Here is a 14849-nt window from a genome sequence, read left to right on the forward strand (position 1 = left end):
TTGTTGTTGTTCACTACAATTACATAAAATGTCACAATCATTTAACTACAAGTTACTACTTAATAATTACTAGTAATACTACTACCGTTTCTACGACTACTACTATTACTAGTAATTAATAGGTAATTACTTTGTAACTTTCACAGTTTCTTTGTTTCCTTCATTAGCATTCAGCTATTAGCATTCAGCTATTAGCATTCAGATTTCAGGATTCCCACGGAATTTCTCCAGAAATTGCACTTGGTCTAGTTATTAGTGGCAATGCTGACCTTCTAATCTTTATTAATATAGGTACTTATCATTCTCCTCACTTTTTTGCCGTGTTATGACTCCCACATATTATTTCAGATTTACACTTGCTTCAAAAATTCACGCCATCTTAGGAAAATATCATCTGATTCCACATTACTTCCAGTTTACAACGTTTAATATAAACTTTTCCCCCATTCATTTTCAACTGGACAGACTTAGAAATTGTTAAGTTCTTGGCATGCTACCGCTGCGAGGTCCCTCTTGTTATTGAAGGAATTATTCTTATTAAACATTGTACACACAAGCCAGGGCAAAATCATTTACATTTTAGACGGTTCTTGTCGTATATAACAGTACCCCAAAGTGCCAGTACGACATATACGACATGCAAATACTCCAACGTGACCCGGGTTGCGAGGGCTCTATAGCTGCTAGCAGCTCGAGTTCTTCTTCTTCTTCTTATTCTTCGTTATTATTATTCTCATTTTTGAGACACTAAACGTGAACGAACACTCACCAAACTTGATAGATATATCGGGCCTGGCGAAAATTTTTATATTTTAAAGTCACCATACATAACAGAAAAAATGGCTCTGTAGCGCCACCTACATAGGTTTAACGGATGCCTGTCCCACTACGATTGTCCTATGGCTACGAAAATTGGGTGGCACCTGTCCAGACGAAGAAAAAAAGACTTTGATAAGTGTACCCTAAAATAAAGAGGAAGTGAAGTATGACTATTTGAATGTCCTATTTTGGCCCATTTTTGCGCATTTACAGGGGACATACATTTTCCCCCTTCTCCTACATGGTTATCGAAAGCTTTTAATTTCGTCGCACGGTGTTGCCATAGCAATGCATTGTTTGCTAAGAAAACTGCTGCTTTTTTTAGTCTAAACATGCGAAAACTCATGAAACTTAGCACACACATCAGACCCATCATGAACATAAATGTTTTAGAGATTTCTTGTACAATTTGCAATAAATCAAAAGCGCCCTGGAGACATTTTTATGAAGCATTTTCGATTGTAGCTAGATTTGGTGAAAACTGGGAGAGATACCTATCAGCCTAAGACCTACAAAAAAGTATTCTGTAGTCATATGATAAACCGGGAAGTCCGCCATTTTTATTTTATTTTGTGAATTATGCATCATTTTGGCGGCACGGTGGATGACTAGTTAGCACGTCCGCCTCCCAGTACTGAGGACTCGAGTTCGAGTCCAGACTCCGGCCATCCTGGGTGGAGTTTGCATGTTGTCCCTGTGCCTGCGTGGGTCTTCTCCGGGTGCTCCAGTCTCCTCCCACATTCCAAAGACTTGAATGGCAGGTTGATTGGGTGCTCCGAATTGTCCCGAGGTGTGCTTGTGAGTGTGGATGGTTGTTCGTCTCTGTGTGACCTGAAGATTGGCTGGCAACCAGTCCAGGGTGTATCCTGCTTACTGCCCAAAGCCAGCTGAGATAGGCTCCAGTGCCCCCGCGACCCTTATGAGGAATAAGCGGTCAAGAAAATGGATGGATGGATGCATCATTTTTGGCTTTTTCATGAAACTTTGCACACACAAGGTATAGTAAAAACATTTACAATTTAGACGGTCCTTGTCCTATGAAACAGTACCCCAACGAGCCAGTACCCCAACGTGGCCCGGATTGAGAGGGCGCTTTATAGCTGCTCGCAGCTCTAGTTAGGGTCTGAGCAGCTACCGCTGCGAGGTCCCTATTGTTTTTCATTCGAATTATTCATCCATCCATCATCTACTGCTTATCCGGGGTCGGGTCGCGGGGGCGGCAGGTTTATCAGGGAAGCCCAGACTTCCATCTCCCCGGCCACTTCAACCAGGTCCTCCAGCGGTATCCCAAGGCGTTCCCAGGCCAACTGAGAGACAGTCTCTCTAGCGTGTCCTGGGTCGTCCCCGGGGCCTGCCGCCGGTGGGACATGCCCGGAACACCTTCCCAGGGAGGCGTCCAGGAGGCATCCGAACCTTATGCCTGAGCCACCTCAACTGATTCCTCACGACGCGGAGGAGCAGTGGCTTGACTCTGAGTCCCTCCTGGATGACCGAGCTTCTCACCGTATCTCTAAGGGAGAGCCCATACACCCTGCGGAGGAAACTCATTTCGGCCGCTTAAAACCGGGATCTTGTTCTTTCGGTCACAACCCACAGCTCGTGACCATAGGTGAGGGTTGGAACGTAGATTGACTGGTAAATAGAGAGCTTCACCTTTTGGCTAAGCTCTTTCTTCACCACGACGGACCGATACAGAGTCTGCATCACTGCAGATGCTGCACCGATCCGCCTGTCGATCTTCCGCTCCATCCTGCCCTCACTCGTGAACAAGACCCCAAGATAATTGCACTCCTCCGCTTGAGGCAGGATTTCATCCCCGACCCGAAAACGGCACTCCACCCTTTTCCGACTGAGGACCATGGTCTCGGATTTGGAGGTGCTGAGCTTCATCCCAACCGCTTCACACTCGACTGCGAACCGCTCCAGTAAGAGTTGGAGGTCACGGCTTGATGAAGCCACATCATCTGCCACATCATCTGCAAAGAGCATAGAAGCAATGCTGAGGCCACCAAACCAGACTCCCTCGACTCCTCGGCTGCACCTAGAAATTCTGTCCATAAAAGTTCTGAACAGAATCGGTGACAAAGGGCAGCCTTGGCGGAGTCCAACCCCCATTAGTAGTAGTAGTAGTAGTAGTAGTAGTAGTAGTAGTAGTATTGTTGTTATTATTATTGTTTTTATTATTATTATTAGGGTCCGAGCAGCTACCACTGCGAGGTCCCTATTGTTTTTCATTATTATTATTATTATTATTATTATTATTATTATTTATTTAGTTATTTATTTATTTATTTGATTTGTTTTTTTTATTAGTGCCCGAGCAGCTACCGCTGCAATGTCACTCTTGTTTTTCGTTCGAATTATTATTATTATTATTATTATTATTATTAGTAGTAGTAGTAGTAGTAGTAGTAGTAGTAGTAGGAGTAGGGCCCGAGCAGTGGCCGCTGCAAGGTCCGTATTGTTTTTTGTTCAAATTATTAGGACCCGAGCAGCTACCACTGCGAGGTCCCGATTGTTTTTCGTTCGGATTATTATTATTAGGGCCCGAGCAGCTACCGCAGCAATGTCCCTATTGTTTTTCTTTGGAATTCTTATTATTAGAATTGTTAGGACCCGAGCAGCGACCGCTGCGAGGCCCCTATTGTTTTTCGTTTAATAATAATAATAATAATAATAATAATAATAATAATAATTATTATTATTATTATTATTATTATTATTATTATTAGGGCCCTCGCAGCGATTGCTGCGAGGTCCCTATTGTTTTTCGTTTGAATTATTATTATTATTATTATTATTATTATTATTATTATTAGGGCCCAAGCAGTGGCCGCTGCGAGCTCCCTATTGTTTTTCGTTCTTCTTCTTCTTCTTCTTCTTCTTCTTCTTCTTCTTCTTCTTCTTCTTCTTCTTCTTCTTCTTCTTCTTTATTCTTCGCAAACGATCTCATTTTTGAGGAGTTAAATATTTACGAAAACTCACCGAACTTTGCACCCGGCGAAAAATGTGATATTATGAAGTTGTCATAACAACGCGACTCTATAGCGCCCCATAGTGTAGAAAAATAAAAAACAATCCTGGCATGTTTGACCTAGTGCTATGAAAATTGGCAGGCACGTGTTGCACCCCGAGACGCACAAGTCTGATAATTTTTCGTGACAATAAAAGCTGCTTTAACTTGACCCAGATAATCGTATCTTCTCAAAAATTTCACACATTTGATGAGAGTCCAGCCCTTAAGACATCTATAAACTTATATTTCATCTTACTGATAGCGCCACCAACTGGCAATTGTTTTTCTCATGATTTTTCTTTTTTCTCCAACCACATTAACTGGTTAACTGGACCTATATATATGTACTTTTTATTTTATGTATTTATTTATTTTTGATGGCCTCAGTGGACAATAAAAGCAAGATGGTGCAATGAGTACAACGAACAATGATGTGTATATATACTTTTACAAAAAATAACAATCAGGGGGCAACTCATTACCTAAAAATAAAAAAGGACATTGATTTTTTAGGATCTTAACTAGTGCTGTCAAACGATTAAAATTTTTAATCTGATTAGTCACACTTTTTAATTTTGATTAATCACGATTAATCAGCTAAATTACTTGCATATTCATGTTGTAACGATTATCGGCCGTTTGTAACTTTTTGCAACCTCAGTTCCAAAGGAATTGAGCTCCTGTGGCCTGAACATGCCACTGTGAGGGGTGGGGAGCACAAGAACATCCCCCACAAACGGCCACACATGCTCTGACTGACGCGCACACACACAAATCAGGACAGTAAAAGCCTTCTTAGAAACTTGACTTTCTTATTTTGCAACAGAACAATGAATTATGAAATGTTATGTTTGCCATTTGTGAAATGTTGACTCCATGAAATGTCATGAAAATGTTCCATTGCAGTGGCAGATTCTCCACTAAACTTTCATGTGTATGCACGTTTTAACAGTGTAAGCTAGGTAACATTTTATTTGAGGTATTCAATTGTACGTGTTGCATTGGTTGAATTCTGACCTTAGAATCTTAACACACATGGGATCCAGATTCAATCTGATTAGTCAACCAAAAACCTCCCCCAGCTGGTAACTTTCCACTGTGGTCTCAACCGGCCCCCCTGGTGTGGAGGCCGCCGCCTTCCCAATTTAAAAGCACGCTCCCTGCGTGCTGCTTGCTCTCTCTTCTCCGCTGCTCTTTGGCTCCCGCTTCTTCGCTGCTCCTTGGCTCCTTCCTGGTCTCCATCGGCGCGGCTGCCAGACAAAGGGCTAGCCCAGCTAGCTTAACCTCCAGCACACGGCAACGCACAGAAGCCATCGCGTGTAGCGACAGGCGCAGCGAAACACGCTGCTTTTAGTCCCTGCAAAGGCTCAACGGATGGTGCTTTTCCCAAGCACCGAGGCCTCAATCAAGAGGGCCTCTTCCCAGCCAGCAGGTTGACCCCGTGACGCTCAGTTGGCCAGCCGGACGACCTCTCTCTCCCTCTCCTGAACTGAACCTTCTCCATTCTATCTTCAAACGGGCTTGGCGAGTCTCCATCCAGGGTCCTGCTTCTCAGACCAACCCCATCTGTAAGTGCAACTTTGCAGGCCTTTGCCCTAGTACAAATTGGTGCAAACTAGGTTGATTGTGGGTCCCATGTTGGTTTGATTTAAGAAATCTATCACCTTGGCTAAGACCGTTTCTTTTTTTCTTCTTTTCTTCTCCTTTGATTATTTTTATTATTTTAGTTCTCGTTTCATTGCCTATCATAGTAGTTAGTTTTGCTTCGTTAAATTCTAAGTAGATTATCCCACCTAGGTTAGAGAATAAACGTGCACAAAACTCAACCCCTGGTTTACTGTGTGTGTGTTTCAACAATTTATAGTGACCTCTAAGCTGAACAAAGAACTCACAAAATTGTAGTAAGGGCACAACCTTCATTTTAATGACTGATTCAACGAGGTTCTCATCTGTTATCCTGATAAAATTATCAAAAAGAGATGTGGTGCTCCGCAGGCAAGCTCAACTTAATTTGAATATTAAGTTTGAGTCTCCTTCAATTAATGAGCCAATTGATTATTAATTTAATAATTAACAATTATTGATTTAATAATTAATTGGACCGATTTCCCTTACAATGTAATATAAAATAAATACAAAATACCATAATATTTTGACATTAACACATTTTATGATCTGAATGTCATTTGCAAACATTGATTAAATGCATGTACATACATGCGCGTATTGCTCAAAACGTAACAGCATCATATCAATTGGGTGCAATTCAGCAATTATTAATTAATTAAATGCAAATTACTTTTGTTTTATCTAAAGTCCCGTCGTGGTGTTTTTTAAAGCGAAATTTACCACCGAGCACACCAACTGGAGTCACCCCCCTCATTTTGGAACAACAGGTGTAGGAAATGCCGTGCATTGACCGAACCACTTGTTAGGGGGGCCGGGATAGCCGGCAACAGTGGATCCCAGAATCCGCAGACCAGAGAAAGGATGATCAAGAATTTATTCAACAGAGATGCGCGGAAACAAACAACCAAAAAGCTGGTCAAACAACCAGTACAAAAACAACTCAACCGAAAACACTTGCAAAAGGCAAGGAGAAAAACAGTAACTAGAGCTGCGAGCAGCTATAAAGGGTCCTCGCAGCCTGGGCTACGTTGGGGTACTTGCACGTTGGGGTACTGGCACGTTGGGGTACTGGCAAGTTGAGGTACTGGCACATTGGAAGCAGAAATTTATTGAAAATGACATGATAAACCTTTATATGTGGATTTTTTATTTTTTTTTGCCAGGTGTAATGCGTGTGTCAAGCTCAATGGGTTTTGGTGACTGTTAAGATCTAAAAAATCAGCGTCAATATTTATTTATAGGCAATGAGTTGCCCTGATTGGTATTTTTTGTAAAAGTATATATACACATCATCGCTCATACTCGTTGCACAATGTTGCTTCTATTGTCCATAGAGCTGATAAAAAAAACAAAACAAAATAAAAAAGTACATATATTTTGATCGGTCCGATGCCAGTGAACATTTTGAGTGGTGGAAAGTAAAAGAATATTTATAAATGACTTAGTTATCACGGTTAGAATGTGTTTACAATTTTTGTAAAAATACCGTAAGTGGGGCATTTTTTATTTTTTTTTATGCCTCAAAGGTTAGGTGGCGCTGCATATATAAATGAATGTTGTCATAGAGATACCTTCAGGCCTTCACTATAAACATATATGTCAAATTTGGAATGTTTTGGAGCACGTACCGGGGAGTTATTAAGCATATCCTTCATTCACGATGTCCATAGAGGCTATCAAAAATAAATAAAAAAGTTTGTATGTCTGGATAGGTCTGATGCCAGTGAACATTTTGAGTGGTGGAAAGTAAAAGAATATTAATAAATGAATTAGTTATCACACTTAGAATGAGTTTACTACAATTTTTGTAAAAATACCATAAGTGGGGTATTTGTTTTTTTTATGCCTCAAGGGCGAGGTGGCGCTGCATATATAACTTAATGTTGTCATAGAGATATCTTCAGGCCTCGACTATAAACATACATGTCAAGTTTGGGATTTTTTGGAGCATGTACCGGGGAGTTATTAAGCATATCCTTTTTCATTGTGAAACGTATTAACAATTTTTGTAAAAATACCCTAAGTGGGGTATTTATTTTTTTTTTTTTTATGCCTCTTGGGCTAGGTGGCGCTGCATATATAAGTGAATGTCGTCGTAGAGGTACCTTCAGGCCTTGACTATAAACACACATGTCAAGTTTGGGATTTTTTGGAGCATGTACCGGGGAGGTATTAACCATATCCTTTTTCATCTGAAAACATAAAATGTGATGCCCTGCCCTTATCATATAGTATTCCGAAAAGTCAAGATTTTTTCCCCTGTCGTTGGCTCAGGTCTTGACATGATCCAGGTCAAGTTTGAAGCAAATTAGATGAAACATGTAAGAGAAGTGGGCAAAGGTATGCCCCCTGAAAATGTACAAAAATCGTCAAAAATGGGACATTCAAAAATTCGTAGCTCACTTCCTGCTCATTTTAGCACATGCGTCCAAGAGACTTTTTTGTAGGTCTTGGGCTCCCTCATGCACCTAAAAATTTTCATAGATCTTGCTTAAACGTACAACCGGGGCTGCTTCGTTAAAAATTTCTAGGGGGCGCTATTGAGTCATTTTTGTAAAAATAGCACAATCAACGATAAAATATTGCTCATTTTGCCAGGCCAAATGCGTGTGCCAAGTTTCATGTGTTTCTGTGCCAGTTTAGGCCTTCAAAAATGTCGTTGTTTTCTTGGCGAACAGCGCTTAGCCACGCCGACAGCGATTCGCGGAAACTCACAAACTTCGTGTTGTGACATCATGCAGGCCGAAACCCTCTTCTGAGTAAATATGAGGTAGGTCCAGTTTACGTGGTTGGAGAAAAACATTGAAGAAAAATTTGTAAGAAAAAAAATTGCCAGTAGGTGGCGCTATCAGTGAGATGAAATATAAGTTCGTAGATGTCATAAGGGCTGGACTCTCATCAAATGTGTGAAATTTTGAGAAGATATTATCATCTGGGTCATGTTAAAGCAGCTTTTATTGTCACGAAAAATTATCAGATTTTGTGGCACCGTAGCGGCCACGCCCTTTGGCGAAAAGTTACAATATTCAGTGTGGGCCATGATCAACATCTTAAGGCTTTTCTGAGCAATTTTCAACTGGATCCCTTCAATGAGCTTGGCACAGTAGCTAAAAACGTACAGTATGACATTTATTGTTACCACGAGGTGACACTGTTTGTTTAACCAAATTTTATCGTATATATGTTTTCAGGCCATGACTATTAAGTTGCATGAGATTTTTTGGAGCTTGAACATGGGAGTTATTAAGCATTTGCTCTTTCTGGAAAAAATGACATTTTAAAGGCAATATTTTGTGCCCCGCCCCCGTCATATAGTATTTTGAAAAGTCAAGATTTTTTGCCCAGTTGTTGTCTCAGGTCTTGAGATGATGCATGGCAAGTTTGAAGTCAATGGGATGAAAAATGATTGCTAAGGGGGGAAAAGCATGACCACAGTGAATATGCCAAAATGGGCCAAAATTGGACATTCAAAAATTCATAGCTCACTTCCTGTACATTTTAGGAAATGGCTTCCACTGACTTTTTTTGTGCGTCTCGGGGTCCTACACTTGCCTGGCAATTTTCGTAGCGCTAGGTCAAACGGGCCGGGATTGGTTTTTATTTTTCTACGCTTGGTGGCGCTATAGAGTTGCGTTGTTATGACAACTACATCATATCAAATTTTTCGCTAGGCCCGAAGAGATTGCAAAACAAACTTTATGAGTTTTCATAAATGTTTAGGTCCTCAAAAATGCGATCGTTTGCGGAGAAGAAGAAGAAGAAGAAGAAGAAGAATTCTTAAAAAAATAGGAGGGACCTCGTAGCGGTCGCTCGGGCCCTAATTAACGAAAAAACACTTGCTTACAAAAAGGCAAGGTATCTCAGCAATTATCATACAACACGAAATAGAAAGTTCAACTTAGAAACACGTGGCCAACAGCGCACACGTAAAAGGTAACACTACAAGTCTCGGTGAGTAAACGCAAACTAAAAATCAACCACCTGGTTTCGAGGGGTGAGCTGAGTGGAAGTCCCGCAAGAGGGACGGATCCAAGATCCAGGAGCGGGGGACCCACTGCCGCTCCTCTGGCCGGTAGCCCTCCCAGTCAACCAGATAGTGGACACCCCTGCCGCGAGGTCTGGAGTCCAGGATTTGTCTGACCCTGTAGATAGGGTCACCGTCGGCGTCGAGTAGACGTGGAGGCGGAGGAGTCACCGGAGTAGGAGCCAAGTCGCTGGAGACAACGGTCCTGAGCTGGGAGACTGGAAGACTGGGTGGACCTTCATGGATGGCGGGAGACGAAGTTTCATGGCCACGGGATTAATCACAGTAACGATCTCGTAAGGGCCAACCGCTGCCCCAGCTTCTTGGCCCCGCCTGCTAGCCGTAAGTTTCGGGTGGATAGACATACCTTGTCTCGCGGTGTGTAGGTTGGTGCCGGGCGGCGGCGGCGATCAGCGATGGCCTGGTTCCGGGCAACAGTACGGGACAAGGCGGCTCTGGTATCCTGCCAGACTCTGTGGGCTCGGCGAAGGTGCATTTGCAAGGACGGGAGGTCTACTTGTCCCTCTTGGGACGGAAGCAGCGGGGGCTGGTATCCGTAAGCAGCCTCGAATGGAGATCGACCTGTGGCTGAGGAAACCAACGTGTTGTGTGCGTACTCAACCCAGGCTAGGTGTGATGACCATGATGCGGGGGACTGCAGGCACACACAACGAAGTGCCGCTTCCAGTTCCTGGTTCAGGCGTTCCGTTTGGCCGTTGGTTTGCGGGTGGTAGCGTGATGACATGCTCGTGGTGGCTCCTAACGCTCTGCAGAACCGCTTCCAGACTTGGGACACGAACTGTGGTCCTCGGTCGGAGACCAAGTCGAGGGGGATGACATGGAGCCGAACCACGTGCTTGATTAGCAGCTTGGCCGTCTCCAATGCAGACGGCAACTTTGATAAGGCCACGAAATGGCCGAGCTTTGAAAATCGGTCTGTTACGGTCAGAATCAGTGTTACCTTTTGACACTGGCAGTCCCGTGATGAAGTCCATGGCAATGTGAGACCAAGGGCGAGAGGGTACCGGTAGGGGCCGTAGTAGCCCAGCAGGGGCTTGGTGGGACGCCTTTCCACAGGCACATGCGACACAAGCCCTCACAAAGTCTGAGACGTCCTTTCTGAGTTCTGGCCACCAGAACCGTTGTTCCACCAGGAATTGTGTGCGGTGGACTCCAGGATGGCACGAGAGGTTGGACTCATGTCCCCATTGTAGAACGTCCGGGCGTACCTGAGGGGGCACAAACAATTTCCCAGGAGGAACCTCTTCCGGTACTTGGATACCTGCCAGTGCGTCGGGAACTCTCTGTTCAATAGTCCATTGCAATGCTCCCACGATGCAGCGTTCGGGCAGAATAGGTTCGGAAGCCGTGGCTTCTGTGGCGTGGTCATGGATAAGTGACAGGGCGTCTGGCTTCAGAGTTCCCCTGCGATGTCAGCACAAAGTCAAAACGAGTAAAAAACAGATCCCATCTTGCCTGACGTGGGTTCTTTCTTTTGGCTGCACGAATATATTCCAGGTTCTTGTGGTCTGTGTAGATGATGAATTGTTTGTTCGCTCCCTCCAGCCAGTGTCTCCCCTCCCGTAGAGCCAGTACGATGGCCAGAAGTTCGCGGTTCCCAACGTCATAGTTGACCTCTGCAGGACTAAGGCGCTTTGAGAAGAACGCGCAGGGGTGCAGCCTCTGGTCATCTGGGGAGCGTTGGGAGAGGACCCCGCCCACTCCAGAACTGGATGCGTCGACCTCGACCACAAACGGAAGTTCTGGGTTAGGATGCTTCAACACTGGTGCAGTAGAAAACAATTGTTTTAATTCCAAAAAAGCTAATTCCGCTTCCGGAGTCCACTGGAATGGGACCTTATTAGATGTAAGCCATGTAAGTGGTTCTGCCCTTTGACTATAGTTTTGGATAAAGCACCTATAGAAATTAGCAAACCCTAGGAACCTTTGCATCTGTGTCCTAGATGATGGAGAGGCCAATCCACCACAGCCTGAATCTTGGCTGGGACTGCTCTACGTTGTCCTCTCTCCACTATGAAGCCCAGAAATTGGACCGAGTCTAAGTGAAACTTGCATTTCTCAGCTTTTATATACAACTGGTTCTCCGGTAATCGCTGGAGCACTTTGTGTACATGAATCCTATGTTCTTTGAGATTGTGTGAAATAAATCAGGATGTCGTCAAGATACACAAAACAGAACTGATCCAGCATATCTCGTAAGACGTCGTTAATTAAACACTAAAACACGGAGGGTGCGTTAGTTAGTCCGAACGGCATTAAGTATTCGAAATGTCCCAGCGGGGTCTTGAAAGCGGTTTTCCACTCATCCCCCTCCCGAATCTGAACCAAGTGGTATGCACTCCGAAGATCAAGTTTTGTAAAACCTGTTGCAGCTTGCAGTGGCGCAAACGCTGAATCAAGCAAGGGCAAGGGGTATTTATGCTTTATAGTAATGTCATTGAGACCCTTGTAATCCACACAGGGCCGTAATGACTTGTCTTTCTTCTCGACAAAGTAAAACCCTGATCCTCCCGGTGAAGTCGACGGACGGATTAAGCCGGCGGCCAAGGAGGAAGAGATATAGTCATGCAAGGCCGCTTGTTCCGGTTGCGAAACCTGGTACAATCTGGAGGTAGGAAGTGGCGCGTCGGGAACCAGGCCGATAGCGCAATCGTAGGGTCTATGGGGTGGCAACGACTGGGCGCGGTCCTTACTGAAAACCTTACTAAGATCATGATATTCTCTCGGTACATTGTTGAGGCAGATTGCCTCCGGAGGAATAGGTGGAGAGGTGGGTTTATTGGGTCAGCGGATAGTAGACAATTAGCATGACAGAATTCGCTCCAGTTTTCCTTGGACCAGTCAATCTCTGGATTACGTTTCTTAAACCACGGAAGACCCATAATAATGGGTACCGAACGGGACGGCATAACAAAAAACCGAAGACGCTCCACGTGATTACCTGACAACCTTAACTCAACCGGAACCGTAACATTTTCAATAGCAGCCAGGAGGCGTTCGTCAAGATCCAGCACCTCTTTACATTCCCTAAGGGGTTCTAAAGGACAACCCAACTGTTCAGCAATACCGGAATCCATGAAACACTCATCGGCCCCAGAGTCAATAAGAGCTATAACTGTAACAGTATTTCCTGCCCCCGTTACCTCCCCTGGAAGTTTGAGCCTTGTGCGGCTGACAGCTCAAGAACCCACCATACTCTTCTCTACCCCAGTCCTAATACACTCACACTGTGGTGTCGCTGACGGGATCGGGGTATCAGCCGGAGCTTGTAGAGAGCGGAGCAGCGTTGTCCCTTGTTGCCCCCGTGAAGTTCTGGCTGGTCAGCCGGCGACCCCGTGTCCCACTTGACCGCAGTAGTAGCAGGCCCCGCTCCGAGATCGTCACAACCGCTCTGCTGGGTGAAGTCGACCACTCCCCATTTGCATGGGCTCGTCCGCTGCGGCGTCAGTCATGGTATGTGGTCGGGGCTCATTTTCGGAATCCCCTTCGCGCGTCCTCTCCCACGCGGATGCAGACATGCCTCTGCGTTGGCTGCTTCGCTCGCAGCCCCGTTCTCGCCGTCTTTCCCGGATACGATTATCCAGTCTAATACTCAGGGCTATAAGTCCTTCCAAGTTCGTGGTTTCGTCGCGAACTGCTAACTCGTCCTTCAATACGGGTGAGAGTCCTCGCCGGAATATACTACAAAGCGCTCGATGGTCAAACCCGCTTTCTGCGGCCAGGATTCGAAATCCAATAGAATAGTCCGCGACTGATTGCCGCCCCTGCACATAGTCAAGTAACTGGCCTCCGGCCTCCTTCCCCGTCACAAGATGATCAAACACGCGTCTGAGTTCACGAAGAAAATCAGGGAAGGAAGACCGGAGCTCAGGTACTGATTTGCTCACGGTCATACTCCAAGAGGCTGCTTGGCCAGTCACGAGGCTCATAACAAATGCTACCTTGGAGCGATCAAGGACATACATAAGCGGTTGTTGGTCAAAAATCAAGGAACAGTGGTGCAAAATTGTACCGCACATACCGGGTTCCCCTCCGTAACGTGACGGATGGGGCAGAGAAGGCTCGCGAACAGCAACATGAGAAGGCAGCGCCTGCTCCAAGTCGGGAGATGAGCTAGCTCGGGGAGAAGCGCAAGCTTCTGCTTGACTGCTGGGTCATAAGCTCCCCAAATTGGCGGGCCAGCGTGGAAATCGCCTCTAGCATCTCACGCAGCGATTTCTCATGCTGCCCCACCAACTTCCTTTAACTGGCTAAATCGTGACATACCTTTTCTGGGTTTCTGTTAGGGTGGCCGGGATAGCCGGCAACAGTGGATCCCAGAATATGCAGACCAGAGAAAGGATGATCAAGAATTTATTCCACAGAGATGCGCGGAAACAAACAACCGAAAAGCTGGTCAGGCAACCAGTACAAAAACAACTCAACCGAAAACACTTGCAAAAGGCAAGGAGAAAAATAGTATTTAACGAAAAAACACTTGCTTACAAAAAGGTAAGGAATCACAGCAATTATCATACAACACGAAATAGAAAGTTACTTAGAAACACATGGCCAACAGCGCACACGTAAAAGGTAACACTACAAGTCTAGGTGAGTAAACGCAAACTAAAAATCAAACATTCTACAAAGTACAACAAAGGGCGACGTAGTAATACAAGACACATGAAAAAACTATGAAAGGCTATGAGAACGCTAGAATAAACACATGGCTGCACGGCAGTGAGCAAGATGAGTAATCTGGCAGTCGGCAGTGGTGGTGCAGTGGCTTTTATGTCCATTGATTGTACATGAGGAACAGGTGTGGTCATTAAGGAGGGAACACTTGGGTGCTGGAATGAAAAAACAAACAGAGGCCTGAGAGGCGAACCATGACACCACTGACCAGCACGGCCTTCAAAGTATCTATCCAGTCAAGGCTCAAGTGCGGTAAAAAAAAATAGTGCGATTAATTTGCGTTAATACGTGATTAATGCAACATTTTTCTGTGATTAATTAATCTATTAACACTTTAACTTTGACAGCCCTAATCTTAACATTCACCAAAAATCATTGAGCTTTACACACTCATCACACATGGCAAAAAAAATTCCATATGTAAAGGTTTATTGTGCCATTTTCAAAGAAATTCTGCTTCCAATCTGCCAGTACCCCAACGTGCCAGAACCCCAGAGAGGCCCGGGCTGCGAGGGCCCTTTATAGCTAATTGCAGCTCTAGTTATTTTTGTAATTTCTGCTTTGTGCTAAAAATCTGTCTGTGACATGAAGACTGCACTTGCAAATTGCATGTAACTGGCAAACATACTTTGGTCAGAGAAGCTTCAAGGGGAAACACAAGCTTTG

General features: G+C 44.6%; 1 protein-coding gene across 8 annotated transcripts in view; it reads left to right on the plus strand.

Annotated features, from left to right (window-relative positions):
* The window catches only part of dscama (Down syndrome cell adhesion molecule a), a 703869-nt gene that overhangs the window by 519206 nt on the left and 169814 nt on the right, over positions 1–14849 (plus strand). The window lies entirely within an intron of this gene.

Source organism: Festucalex cinctus, chromosome 18 (genome assembly GCF_051991245.1).
Source record: "Festucalex cinctus isolate MCC-2025b chromosome 18, RoL_Fcin_1.0, whole genome shotgun sequence".
NCBI classification, from domain to species: Eukaryota; Metazoa; Chordata; class Actinopteri; order Syngnathiformes; family Syngnathidae; genus Festucalex; species Festucalex cinctus.